The 12,007-nt window shown below is 49.7% G+C and overlaps 2 non-coding genes across 2 annotated transcripts; both read right to left on the bottom strand.

Annotated features, from left to right (window-relative positions):
* Positions 1-777: 777 nt before the first annotated feature.
* Positions 778-851, bottom strand: Trnai-aau (transfer RNA isoleucine (anticodon AAU)). The gene has a single exon. It is a non-coding gene; the product is annotated as a tRNA-Ile (tRNA).
* A 3,084-nt stretch (positions 852-3,935) lies between these two features.
* On the bottom strand, positions 3,936-4,009 carry Trnai-aau (transfer RNA isoleucine (anticodon AAU)). Its single transcript has one exon. It is a non-coding gene; the product is annotated as a tRNA-Ile (tRNA).
* Between the last annotated feature and the right edge of the window lie 7,998 nt (positions 4,010-12,007).

Below are 12,007 nucleotides of genomic sequence, written 5' to 3'. Positions count from 1 at the left end.
CACACAGCACCTGAGGTAACAAGCACATCTCGAGCCCCATTGTGCTCTCCATTGTTCATGCCAACTCAGTGCCTCGCTCTTTGCTACTGTGTAAAACTCTTGTCGTCCAACTGCAAAACACTGGGACACAAACAGTTTCCGCGTCTCCATTGCACTGATCATACTGCGAAACGCTCCCCAAACTTAGCAATCACCCATGCAGCCGACTTTTCCGACATTACACGACGCTCACGCAACGCTCACGCTAGTGACAGCCTTACTTATAGTTCGACGTCGCGCCAAAGCGAATGAGCACATTTCGCCTACGGCTTAGGCCGCTCTCCTAGTGTGGCTGCTCTGTGTCTGCAGGCAGCGAGGGGCTGCAAGCTTCCTGTGTTCGCACCTATATCACCTGTGCTTGCTTGTCAGAGACAGACTATCGCAAAACATTCAACTCACTCCATGAAGTGATTGCTACGGCATCTGTTATCAGCAGTCACAACCAGCAACACCAGTAGCAGCCGACTGCACGCAAAGAATGGGAACGTGCAGTGGGATTTACGTAAACTCGGCGCAAGGCAGATCTTTCCGACGTAGGCTTGAGAATCTTATGGGAACATTTGTACTGTTTCTAAGTTAAGTGTAGGTGTGCGAGGTGGGTGCTTCCTGCGCACGAATAAAAGAACGCTTGCCAATTGTGGATGCTAATCGTTCGCTTGTATCTGCCTAGACACCTCTGCTGGTTGGGAATTATTCCTCTTGCATGGCAAGGTGCGCATGTAGGAGTGTTAAAAAATCTGGAGGCGCTGGGTATCGATCCCAGTACCTCTCGCACATTAAGCGAGCGCTCTACCATCTGAGCTACGCCCACCCCCCCGTTGACTAATAGTGCTACATACAGCCACATCAACGTCACAGACCCTTACACTCCCATTATTCCGCAGACAAACACTACTCTCTATGTATCAGTGAGGGTGTCTTTCCGGTTTCGTGCATTCTGTATCGAATCGTAGTTGGCCACATTAAGAGTGGCACGCATAACGTCGAAAGTAGAATTCGGACACCGCTCTGAGTAAGACGAACGTGTTGTCCACTCTCTAGGCTTCAATGACGTTAAGCCGTGATACCTAAGACAGATCTGCACTCGATGACACCGCGATAACAGCCGGTCACCACACTTACATCTTGCTCTCCTTATAACAGTATACATCATATCAGTCTGTGACGCTGGTTTTGCAACTTCTTGCGTCCCTTTATGTTCGCCGCGACCAACACTTACCATGCACTGACCACAAAACATGGAGGAGCCGGAGCTTGAACCCGAGACCTTTCACACGCTAAGCGAACGATCTGCCAACTGAGCTACGGCTGCACACACGACCAAGCCTGGCTATTCTCCATTCTTTGGGACTCTGATGTGCACGGACACGTTGGTTGGTTGGTTTGTAGCGGCGAAGGTACCAGAGTACAAAGGCGCGGACACGTTCATATACACAAGAGTTCCAAGTAGTTTCGATACTCTGGTATTACGAATGCAAATTCCGTCTGTTTTTCACGTCTTAAATGGAAAGGGCGGTCACAAATTCGTCCATTTCACTCCTTGTCGACAATCACACAGCACCTGAGGTAACAAGCACATCTCGAGCCCCATTGTGCTCTCCATTGTTCATGCCAACTCAGTGCCTCGCTCTTTGCTACTGTGTAAAACTCTTGTCGTCCAACTGCAAAACACTGGGACACAAACAGTTTCCGCGTCTCCATTGCACTGATCATACTGCGAAACGCTCCCCAAACTTAGCAATCACCCATGCAGCCGACTTTTCCGACATTACACGACGCTCACGCTAGTGACAGCCTTACTTATAGTTCGACGTCGCGCCAAAGCGAATGAGCACATTTCGCCTACGGCTTAGGCCGCTCTCCTAGTGTGGCTGCTCTGTGTCTGCAGGCAGCGAGGGGCTGCAAGCTTCCTGTGTTCGCACCTATATCACCTGTGCTTGCTTGTCAGAGACAGACTATCGCAAAACATTCAACTCACTCCATGAAGTGATTGCTACGGCATCTGTTATCAGCAGTCACAACCAGCAACACCAGTAGCAGCCGACTGCACGCAAAGAATGGGAACGTGCAGTGGGATTTACGTGAACTCGGCGCAAGGCAGATCTTTCCGACGTAGGCTTGAGAATCTTATGGGAACATTTGTACTGTTTCTAAGTTAAGCGTAGGTGTGCGAGGTGGGTGCTTCCTGTGCACGAATAAAAGAACGCTTGCCAATTGTGGATGCTAATCGTTCGCTTGTATCTGCCTAGACACCTCTGCTGGTTGGGAATTATTCCTCTTGCATGGCAAGGTGCGCATGTAGGAGTGTTAAAAAATCTGGAGGCGCTGGGTATCGATCACAGTACCTCTCGCACATTAAGCGAGCGCTCTACCATCTGAGCTACGCCCACCCCCCCGTTGACTAATAGTGCTACATACAGCCACATCAACGTCACAGACCCTTACACTCCCATTATTCCGCAGACAAACACTACTCTCTATGTATCAGTGAGGGTGTCTTTCAGGTTTCGTGCATTCTGTATCGAATCGTAGTTGGCCACATTAAGAGTGGCACGCATAACGTCGAAAGTAGAATTCGGACACCGCTCTGAGTAAGACGAACGTGTTGTCCACTCTCTAGGCTTCAATGACGTTAAGCCGTGATACCTAAGACAGATCTGCACTCGATGACACCACGATAACAGCCGGTCACCACACTTACATCTTGCTCTCCTTATAACAGTATACATCATATCAGTCTGTGACGCTGGTTTTGCAACTTCTTGCGTCCCTTTATGTTCGCCGCGACCAACACTTACCATGCACTGACCACAAAACATGGAGGAGCCGGAGCTTGAACCCGAGACCTTTCACACGCTAAGCGAACGATCTGCCAACTGAGCTACGGCTGCACACACGACCAAGCCTGGCTATTCTCCATTCTTTGGGACTCTGATGTGCACGGACACGTTGGTTGGTTGGTTTGTAGCGGCGAAGGTACCAGAGTACAAAGGCGCGGACACGTTCATATACACAAGAGTTCCAAGTAGTTTCGATACTCTGGTATTACGAATGCAAATTCCGTCTGTTTTTCACGTCTTAAATGGAAAGGGCGGTCACAAATTCGTCCATTTCACTCCTTGTCGACAATCACACAGCACCTGAGGTAACAAGCACATCTCGAGCCCCATTGTGCTCTCCATTGTTCATGCCAACTCAGTGCCTCGCTCTTTGCTACTGTGTAAAACTCTTGTCGTCCAACTGCAAAACACTGGGACACAACCAGTTTCCGCGTCTCCATTGCACTGATCATACTGCGAAACGCTCCCCAAACTTGGCAATCACCCATGCAGCCGACTTTTACGACTTCACGCAACGCTCACGCTAGTGACAGCCTTACTTATAGTTCGACGTCGCGCCAAAGCGAATGAGCACATTTCGCCTACGGCTTAGGCCGCTCTCCTAGTGTGGCTGCTCTTTGTCTGCAGGCAGCGAGGGGCTGCAAGCTTCCTGTGTTCGCACCTATATCACCTGTGCTTGCTTGTCAGAGACAGACTATCGCAAAACATTCAACTCACTCCATGAAGTGATTGCTACGGCATCTGTTATCAGCAGTCACAACCAGCAACACCAGTAGCAGCCGACTGCAAGCAAAGAATGGGAACGTGCAGTTGGATTTACGTGAACTCGGCGCAAGGCAGATCTTTCCGACGTAGGCTTGAGAATCTTATGGGAACATTTGTACTGTTTCTAAGTTAAGTGTAGGTGTGCGAGGTGGGTGCTTCCTGCGCACGAATAAAAGAACGCTTGCCAATTGTGGATGCTAATCGTTCGCTTGTATCTGCCTAGACACCTCTGCTGGTTGGGAATTATTCCTCTTGCATGGCAAGGTGCGCATGTAGGAGTGTTAAAAATTCTGGAGGCGCTGGGTATCGATCCCAGTACCTCTCGCACATTAAGCGAGCGCTCTACCATCTGAGCTACGCCCACCCCCCGTTGACTAATAGTGCTACATACAGCCACATCAACGTCACAGACCCTTACACTCCCATTATTCCGCAGACAAACACTACTCTCTATGTATCAGTGAGGGTGTCTTTCAGGTTTCGTGCATTCTGTATCGAATCGTAGTTGGCCACATTAAGAGTGGCACGCATAACGTCGAAAGTAGAATTCGGACACCGCTCTGAGTAAGACGAACGTGTTGTCCACTCTCTAGGCTTCAATGACGTTAAGCCGTGATACCTAAGACAGATCTGCACTCGATGACACCACGATAACAGCCGGTCACCACACTTACATCTTGCTCTCCTTATAACAGTATACATCATATCAGTCTGTGACGCTGGTTTTGCAACTTCTTGCGTCCCTTTATGTTCGCCGCGACCAACACTTACCATGCACTGACCACAAAACATGGAGGAGCCGGAGCTTGAACCCGAGAACTTTCACACGCTAAGCGAACGATCTGCCAACTGAGCTACGGCTGCACACACGACCAAGCCTGGCTATTCTCCATTCTTTGGGACTCTGATGTGCACGGACACGTTGGTTGGTTGGTTTGTAGCGGCGAAGGTACCAGAGTACAAAGGCGCGGACACGTTCATATACACAAGAGTTCCAAGTAGTTTCGATACTCTGGTATTACGAATGCAAATTCCGTCTGTTTTTCACGTCTTAAATGGAAAGGGCGGTCACAAATTGGTCCATTTCACTCCTTGTCGACAATCACACAGCACCTGAGGTAACAAGCACATCTCGAGCCCCATTGTGCTCTCCATTGTTCATGCCAACTCAGTGCCTCGCTCTTTGCTACTGTGTAAAACTCTTGTCGTCCAACTGCAAAACACTGGGACACAACCAGTTTCCGCGTCTCCATTGCACTGATCATACTGCGAAACGCTCCCCAAACTTGGCAATCACCCATGCAGCCGACTTTTCCGACTTTACACGACGCTCACGCTAGTGACAGCCTTACTTATAGTTCGACGTCGCGCCAAAGCGAATGAGCACATTTCGCCTACGGCTTAGGCCGCTCTCCTAGTGTGGCTGCTCTGTGTCTGCAGCCAGCGAGGGGCTGCAAGCTTCCTGTGTTCGCACCTATATCACCTGTGCTTGCTTGTCAGAGACAGACTATCGCAAAACATTCAACTCACTCCATGAAGTGATTGCTACGGCATCTGTTATCAGCAGTCACAACCAGCAACGCCAGTAGCAGCCGACTGCACGCAAAGAATGGGAACGTGCAGTGGGATTTACGTGAACTCGGCGCAAGGCAGATCTTTCCGACGTAGGCTTGAGAATCTTATGGGAACATTTGTACTGTTTCTAAGTTAAGTGTAGGTGTGCGAGGTGGGTGCTTCCTGCACACGAATAAAAGAACGCTTGCCAATTGTGGATGCTAATCGTTCGCTTGTATCTGCCTAGACACCTCTGCTGGTTGGGAATTATTCCTCTTGCATGGCAAGGTGCGCATGTAGGAGTGTTAAAAATTCTGGAGGCGCTGGGTATCGATCCCAGTACCTCTCGCACACTAAGCGAGCGCTCTACCATCTGAGCTACGCCCACCCCCCCGTTGACTAATAGTGCTACATACAGCCACATCAACGTCACAGACCCTTACACTCCCATTATTCCGCAGACAAACACTACTCTCTATGTATCAGTGAGGGTGTCTTTCAGGTTTCGTGCATTCTGTATCGAATCGTAGTTGGCCACATTAAGAGTGGCACGCATAACGTCGAAAGTAGAATTCGGACACCGCTCTGAGTAAGACGAACGTGTTGTCCACTCTCTAGGCTTCAATGACGTTAAGCCGTGATACCTAAGACAGATCTGCACTCGATGACACCACGATAACAGCCGGTCACCACACTTACATCTTGCTCTCCTTATAACAGTATACATCATATCAGTCTGTGACGCTGGTTTTGCAACTTCTTGCGTCCCTTTATGTTCGCCGCGACCAACACTTACCATGCACTGACCACAAAACATGGAGGAGCCGGAGCTTGAACCCGAGAACTTTCACACGCTAAGCGAACGATCTGCCAACTGAGCTACGGCTGCACACACGACCAAGCCTGGCTATTCTCCATTCTTTGGGACTCTGATGTGCACGGACACGTTGGTTGGTTGGTTTGTAGCGGCGAAGGTACCAGAGTACAAAGGCGCGGACACGTTCATATACACAAGAGTTCCAAGTAGTTTCGATACTCTGGTATTACGAATGCAAATTCCGTCTGTTTTTCACGTCTTAAATGGAAAGGGCGGTCACAAATTGGTCCATTTCACTCCTTGTCGACAATCACACAGCACCTGAGGTAACAAGCACATCTCGAGCCCCATTGTGCTCTCCATTGTTCATGCCAACTCAGTGCCTCGCTCTTTGCTACTGTGTAAAACTCTTGTCGTCCAACTGCAAAACACTGGGACACAACCAGTTTCCGCGTCTCCATTGCACTGATCATACTGCGAAACGCTCCCCAAACTTGGCAATCACCCATGCAGCCGACTTTACACGACGCTCACGCTAGTGACAGCCTTACTTATAGTTCGACGTCGCGCCAAAGCGAATGAGCACATTTCGCCTACGGCTTAGGCCGCTCTCCTAGTGTGGCTGCTCTGTGTCTGCAGGCAGCGAGGGGCTGCAAGCTTCCTGTGTTCGCACCTATATCACCTGTGCTTGCTTGTCAGAGACAGACTATCGCAAAACATTCAACTCACTCCATGAAGTGATTGCTACGGCATCTGTTATCAGCAGTCACAATCAGCAACGCCAGTAGCAGCCGACTGCAAGCAAAGAATGGGAACGTGCAGTGGGATTTACGTGAACTCGGCGCAAGGCAGATCTTTCCGACGTAGGCTTGAGAATCTTATGGGAACATTTGTACTGTTTCTAAGTTAAGTGTAGGTGTGCGAGGTGGGTGCTTCCTGCGCACGAATAAAAGAACGCTTGCCAATTGTGGATGCTAATCGTTCGCTTGTATCTGCCTAGACACCTCTGCTGGTTGGGAATTATTCCTCTTGCATGGCAAGGTGCGCATGTAGGAGTGTTAAAAATTCTGGAGGCGCTGGGTATCGATCCCAGTACCTCTCGCACACTAAGCGAGCGCTCTACCATCTGAGCTACGCCCACCCCCACGTTGACTAATAGTGCTACATACAGCCACATCAACGTCACAGACCCTTACACTCCCATTATTCCGCAGACAAACACTACTCTCTATGTATCAGTGAGGGTGTCTTTCAGGTTTCGTGCATTCTGTATCGAATCGTAGTTGGCCACATTAAGAGTGGCACGCATAACGTCGAAAGTAGAATTCGGACACCGCTCTGAGTAAGGCGAACGTGTTGTCCACTCTCTAGGCTTCAATGACGTTAAGCCGTGATACCTAAGACAGATCTGCACTCGATGACACCACGATAACAGCCGGTCACCACACTTACATCTTGCTCTCCTTATAACAGTATACATCATATCAGTCTGTGACGCTGGTTTTGCAACTTCTTGCGTCCCTTTATGTTCGCCGCGACCAACACTTACCATGCACTGACCACAAAACATGGAGGAGCCGGAGCTTGAACCCGACACCTTTCACACGCTAAGCGAACGATCTGCCAACTGAGCTTCGGCTGCACACACGACCAAGCCTGGCTATTCTCCATTCTTTGGGACTTTGATGTGCACGGACACGTTGGTTGGTTGGTTTGTAGCGGCAAAGGTACCAGAGTACAAAGGCGCGGACACGTTTATATACACAAGAGTTCCAAGTAGTTTCGGTACTCTGGTATTACGAATGCAAATTCCGTCTGTTTTTCACGTCTTAAATGGAAAGGGCGGTCACAAATTGGTCCATTTCACTCCTTGTCGACAATCACACAGCACCTGAGGTAACAAGCACATCTCGAGCCCCATTGTGCTCTCCATTGTTCATGCCAACTCAGTGCCTCGCTCTTTGCTACTGTGTAAAACTCTTGTCGTCCAACTGCAAAACACTGGGACACAACCAGTTTCCGCGTCTCCATTGCACTGATCATACTGCGAAACGCTCCCCAAACTTGGCAGTCACCCATGCAGCCGACTTTTCCGACTTTACACGACGCTCACGCTAGTGACAGCCTTACTTATAGTTCGACGTCGCGCCAAAGCGAATGAGCACATTTCGCCTACGGCTTAGGCCGCTCTCCTAGTGTGGCTGCTCTGTGTCTGCAGGCAGCGAGGGGCTGCAAGCTTCCTGTGTTCGCACCTATATCACCTGTGCTTGCTTGTCAGAGACAGACTATCGCAAAACATTCAACTCACTCCATGAAGTGATTGCTACGGCATCTGTTATCAGCAGTCACAACCAGCAACACCAGTAGCAGCCGACTGCAAGCAAAGAATGGGAACGTGCAGTGGGATTTACGTGAACTCGGCGCAAGGCAGATCTTTCCGACGTAGGCTTGAGAATCTTATGGGAACATTTGTACTGTTTCTAAGTTAAGTGTAGGTGTGCGAGGTGGGTGCTTCCTGCGCACGAATAAAAGAACGCTTGCCAATTGTGGATGCTAATCGTTCGCTTGTATCTGCCTAGACACCTCTGCTGGTTGGGAATTATTCCTCTTGCATGGCAAGGTGCGCATGTAGGAGTGTTAAAAATTCTGGAGGCGCTGGGTATCGATCCCAGTACCTCTCGCACACTAAGCGAGCGCTCTACCATCTGAGCTACGCCCACCCCCCCGTTCACTAATAGTGCTACATACAGCCACATCAACGTCACAGACCCTTACACTCCCATTATTCCGCAGACAAACACTACTCTCTATGTATCAGTGAGGGTGTCTTTCAGGTTTCGTGCATTCTGTATCGAATCGTAGTTGGCCACATTAAGAGTGGCACGCATAACGTCGAAAGTAGAATTCGGACACCGCTCTGAGCAAGACGAACGTGTTGTCCACTCTCTAGGCTTCAATGACGTTAAGCCGTGATACCTAAGACAGATCTGCACTCGATGACACCACGATAACAGCCGGTCACCACACTTACATCTTGCTCTCCTTATAACAGTATACATCATATCAGTCTGTGACGCTGGTTTTGCAACTTCTTGCGTCCCTTTATGTTCGCCGCGACCAACACTTACCATGCACTGACCACAAAACATGGAGGAGCCGGAGCTTGAACCCGAGACCTTTCACAGGCTAAGCGAACGATCTGCCAACTGAGCTACGGCTGCGCACACGACCAAGCCTGGCTATTCTCCATTCTTTGGGACTCTGATGGGCACGGACACGTTGGTTGGTTGGTTTGTAGCGGCGAAGGTACCAGAGTACAAAGGCGCGGACACGTTCATATACACAAGAGTTCCAAGTAGTTTCGATACTCTGGTATTACGAATGCAAATTCCGTCTGTTTTTCACGTCTTAAATGGAAAGGGCGGTCACAAATTGGTCCATTTCACTCCTTGTCGACAATCACACAGCACCTGAGGTAACAAGCACATCTCGAGCCCCATTGTGCTCTCCATTGTTCATGCCAACTCAGTGCCTCGCTCTTTGCTACTGTGTAAAACTCTTGTCGTCCAACTGCAAAACACTGGGACACAACCAGTTTCCGCGTCTCCATTGCACTGATCATACTGCGAAACGCTCCCCAAACTTGGCAGTCACCCATGCAGCCGACTTTTCCGACTTTATACGACGCTCACGCTAGTGACAGCCTTACTTATAGTTCGACGTCGCGCCAAAGCGAATGAGCACATTTCGCCTACGGCTTAGGCCGCTCTCCTAGTGTTTCTGCTCTGTGTCTGCTGGCAGCGAGGGGCTGCAAGCTTCCTGTGTTCGCACCTATATCACCTGTGCTTGCTTGTCAGAGACAGACTATCGCAAAACATTCAACTCACTCCATGAAGTAATTGCTACGGCATCTGTTATCAGCAGTCACAATCAGCAACACCAGTAGCAGCCGACTGCAAGCAAAGAATGGGAACGTGCAGTGGGATTTAAGTGAACTCGGCGCAAGGCAGATCCTTCCGACGTAGGCTTGAGAATCTTATGGGAACATTTGTACTGTTTCTAAGTTAAGTGTTGATGTGCGAGGTGGGTGCTTCCTGCGCACGAATAAAAGAACGCTTGCCAATTGTGGATGCTAATCGTTCGCTTGTATCTGCCTAGACACCTCTGCTGGTTGGGAATTATTCCTCTTGCATGGCAAGGTGCGCATGTAGGAGTGTTAAAAATTCTGGAGGCGCTGGGTATCGATCCCAGTACCTCTCGCACACTAAGCGAGCGCTCTACCATCTGAGCTACGCCCACCCCCCCGTTTACTAATAGTGCTACATACAGCCACATCAACGTCACAGACCCTTACACTCCCATTATTCCGCAGACAAACACTACTCTCTATGTATCAGTGAGGGTGTCTTTCAGGTTTCGTGCATTCTGTATCGAATCGTAGTTGGCCACATTAAGAGTGGCACGCATAACGTCGAAAGTAGAATTCGGACACCGCTCTGAGTAAGACGAACGTGTTGTCCACTCTCTAGGCTTCAATGACGTTAAGCCGTGATACCTAAGACAGATCTGCACTCGATGACACCACGATAACAGCCGGTCACCACACTTACATCTTGCTCTCCTTATAACAGTATACATCATATCAGTCTGTGACGCTGGTTTTGCAACTTCTTGCGTCCCTTTATGTTCGCCGCGACCAACACTTACCATGCACTGACCACAAAACATGGAGGAGCCGGAGCTTGAAGCCGAGACCTTTCACACGCTAAGCGAACGATCTGCCAACTGAGCTACGGCTGCACACACGACCAAGCCTGGCTATTCTCCATTCTTTGGGACTCTGATGTGCACGGACACGTTGGTTGGTTGGTTTGTAGCGGCGAAGGTACCAGAGTACAAAGGCGCGGACACGTTCATATACACAAGAGTTCCAAGTAGTTTCGATACTCTGGTATTACGAATGCAAATTCCGTCTGTTTTTCACGTCTTAAATGGAAAGGGCGGTCACAAATTGGTCCATTTCACTCCTTGTCGACAATCACACAGCACCTGAGGTAACAAGCACATCTCGAGCCCCATTGTGCTCTCCATTGTTCATGCCAACTCAGTGCCTCGCTCTTTGCTACTGTGTAAAACTCTTGTCGTCCAACTGCAAAACACTGGGACACAACCAGTTTCCGCGTCTCCATTGCACTGATCATACTGCGAAACGCTCCCCAAACTTGGCAATCACCCATGCAGCCGACTTTTCCGACTTCACACGACGCTCACGCTAGTGACAGCCTTACTTATAGTTCGACGTCGCGCCAAAGCGAATGAGCACATTTCGCCTACGGCTTAGGCCGCTCTCCTAGTGTGGCTGCTCTGTGTCTGCAGCCAGCGAGGGGCTGCAAGCTTCCTGTGTTCGCACCTATATCACCTGTGCTTGCTTGTCAGAGACAGACTATCGCAAAACATTCAACTCACTCCATGAAGTGATTGCTACGGCATCTGTTATCAGCAGTCACAACCAGCAACACCAGTAGCAGCCGACTGCAAGCAAAGAATGGGAACGTGCAGTGGGATTTACGTGAACTCGGCGCAAGGCAGATCTTTCCGACGTAGGCTTGAGAATCTTATGGGAACATTTGTACTGTTTCTAAGTTAAGTGTAGGTGTGCGAGGTGGGTGCTTCCTGCGCACGAATAAAAGAACGCTTGCCAATTGTGGATGCTAATCGTTCGCTTGTATCTGCCTAGACACCTCTGCTGGTTGGGAATTATTCCTCTTGCATGGCAAGGTGCGCATGTAGGAGTGTTAAAAATTCTGGAGGCGCTGGGTATCGATCCCAGTACCTCTCGCACACTAAGCGAGCGCTCTACCATCTGAGCTACGCCCACCCCCCCGTTCACTAATAGTGCTACATACAGCCACATCAACGTCACAGACCCTTACACTCCCATTATTCCGCAGACAAACACTACTCTCTATGTATCAGTGAGGGTGTCTTTCAG

This window comes from Schistocerca gregaria, chromosome 11 (genome assembly GCF_023897955.1).
Source record: "Schistocerca gregaria isolate iqSchGreg1 chromosome 11, iqSchGreg1.2, whole genome shotgun sequence".
In the NCBI taxonomy this organism is placed as follows: Eukaryota; Metazoa; Arthropoda; class Insecta; order Orthoptera; family Acrididae; genus Schistocerca; species Schistocerca gregaria.
The sequence above is the reverse complement of the archived record's forward strand: the minus strand, read 5'-3'. Positions and strand labels throughout refer to the sequence as shown.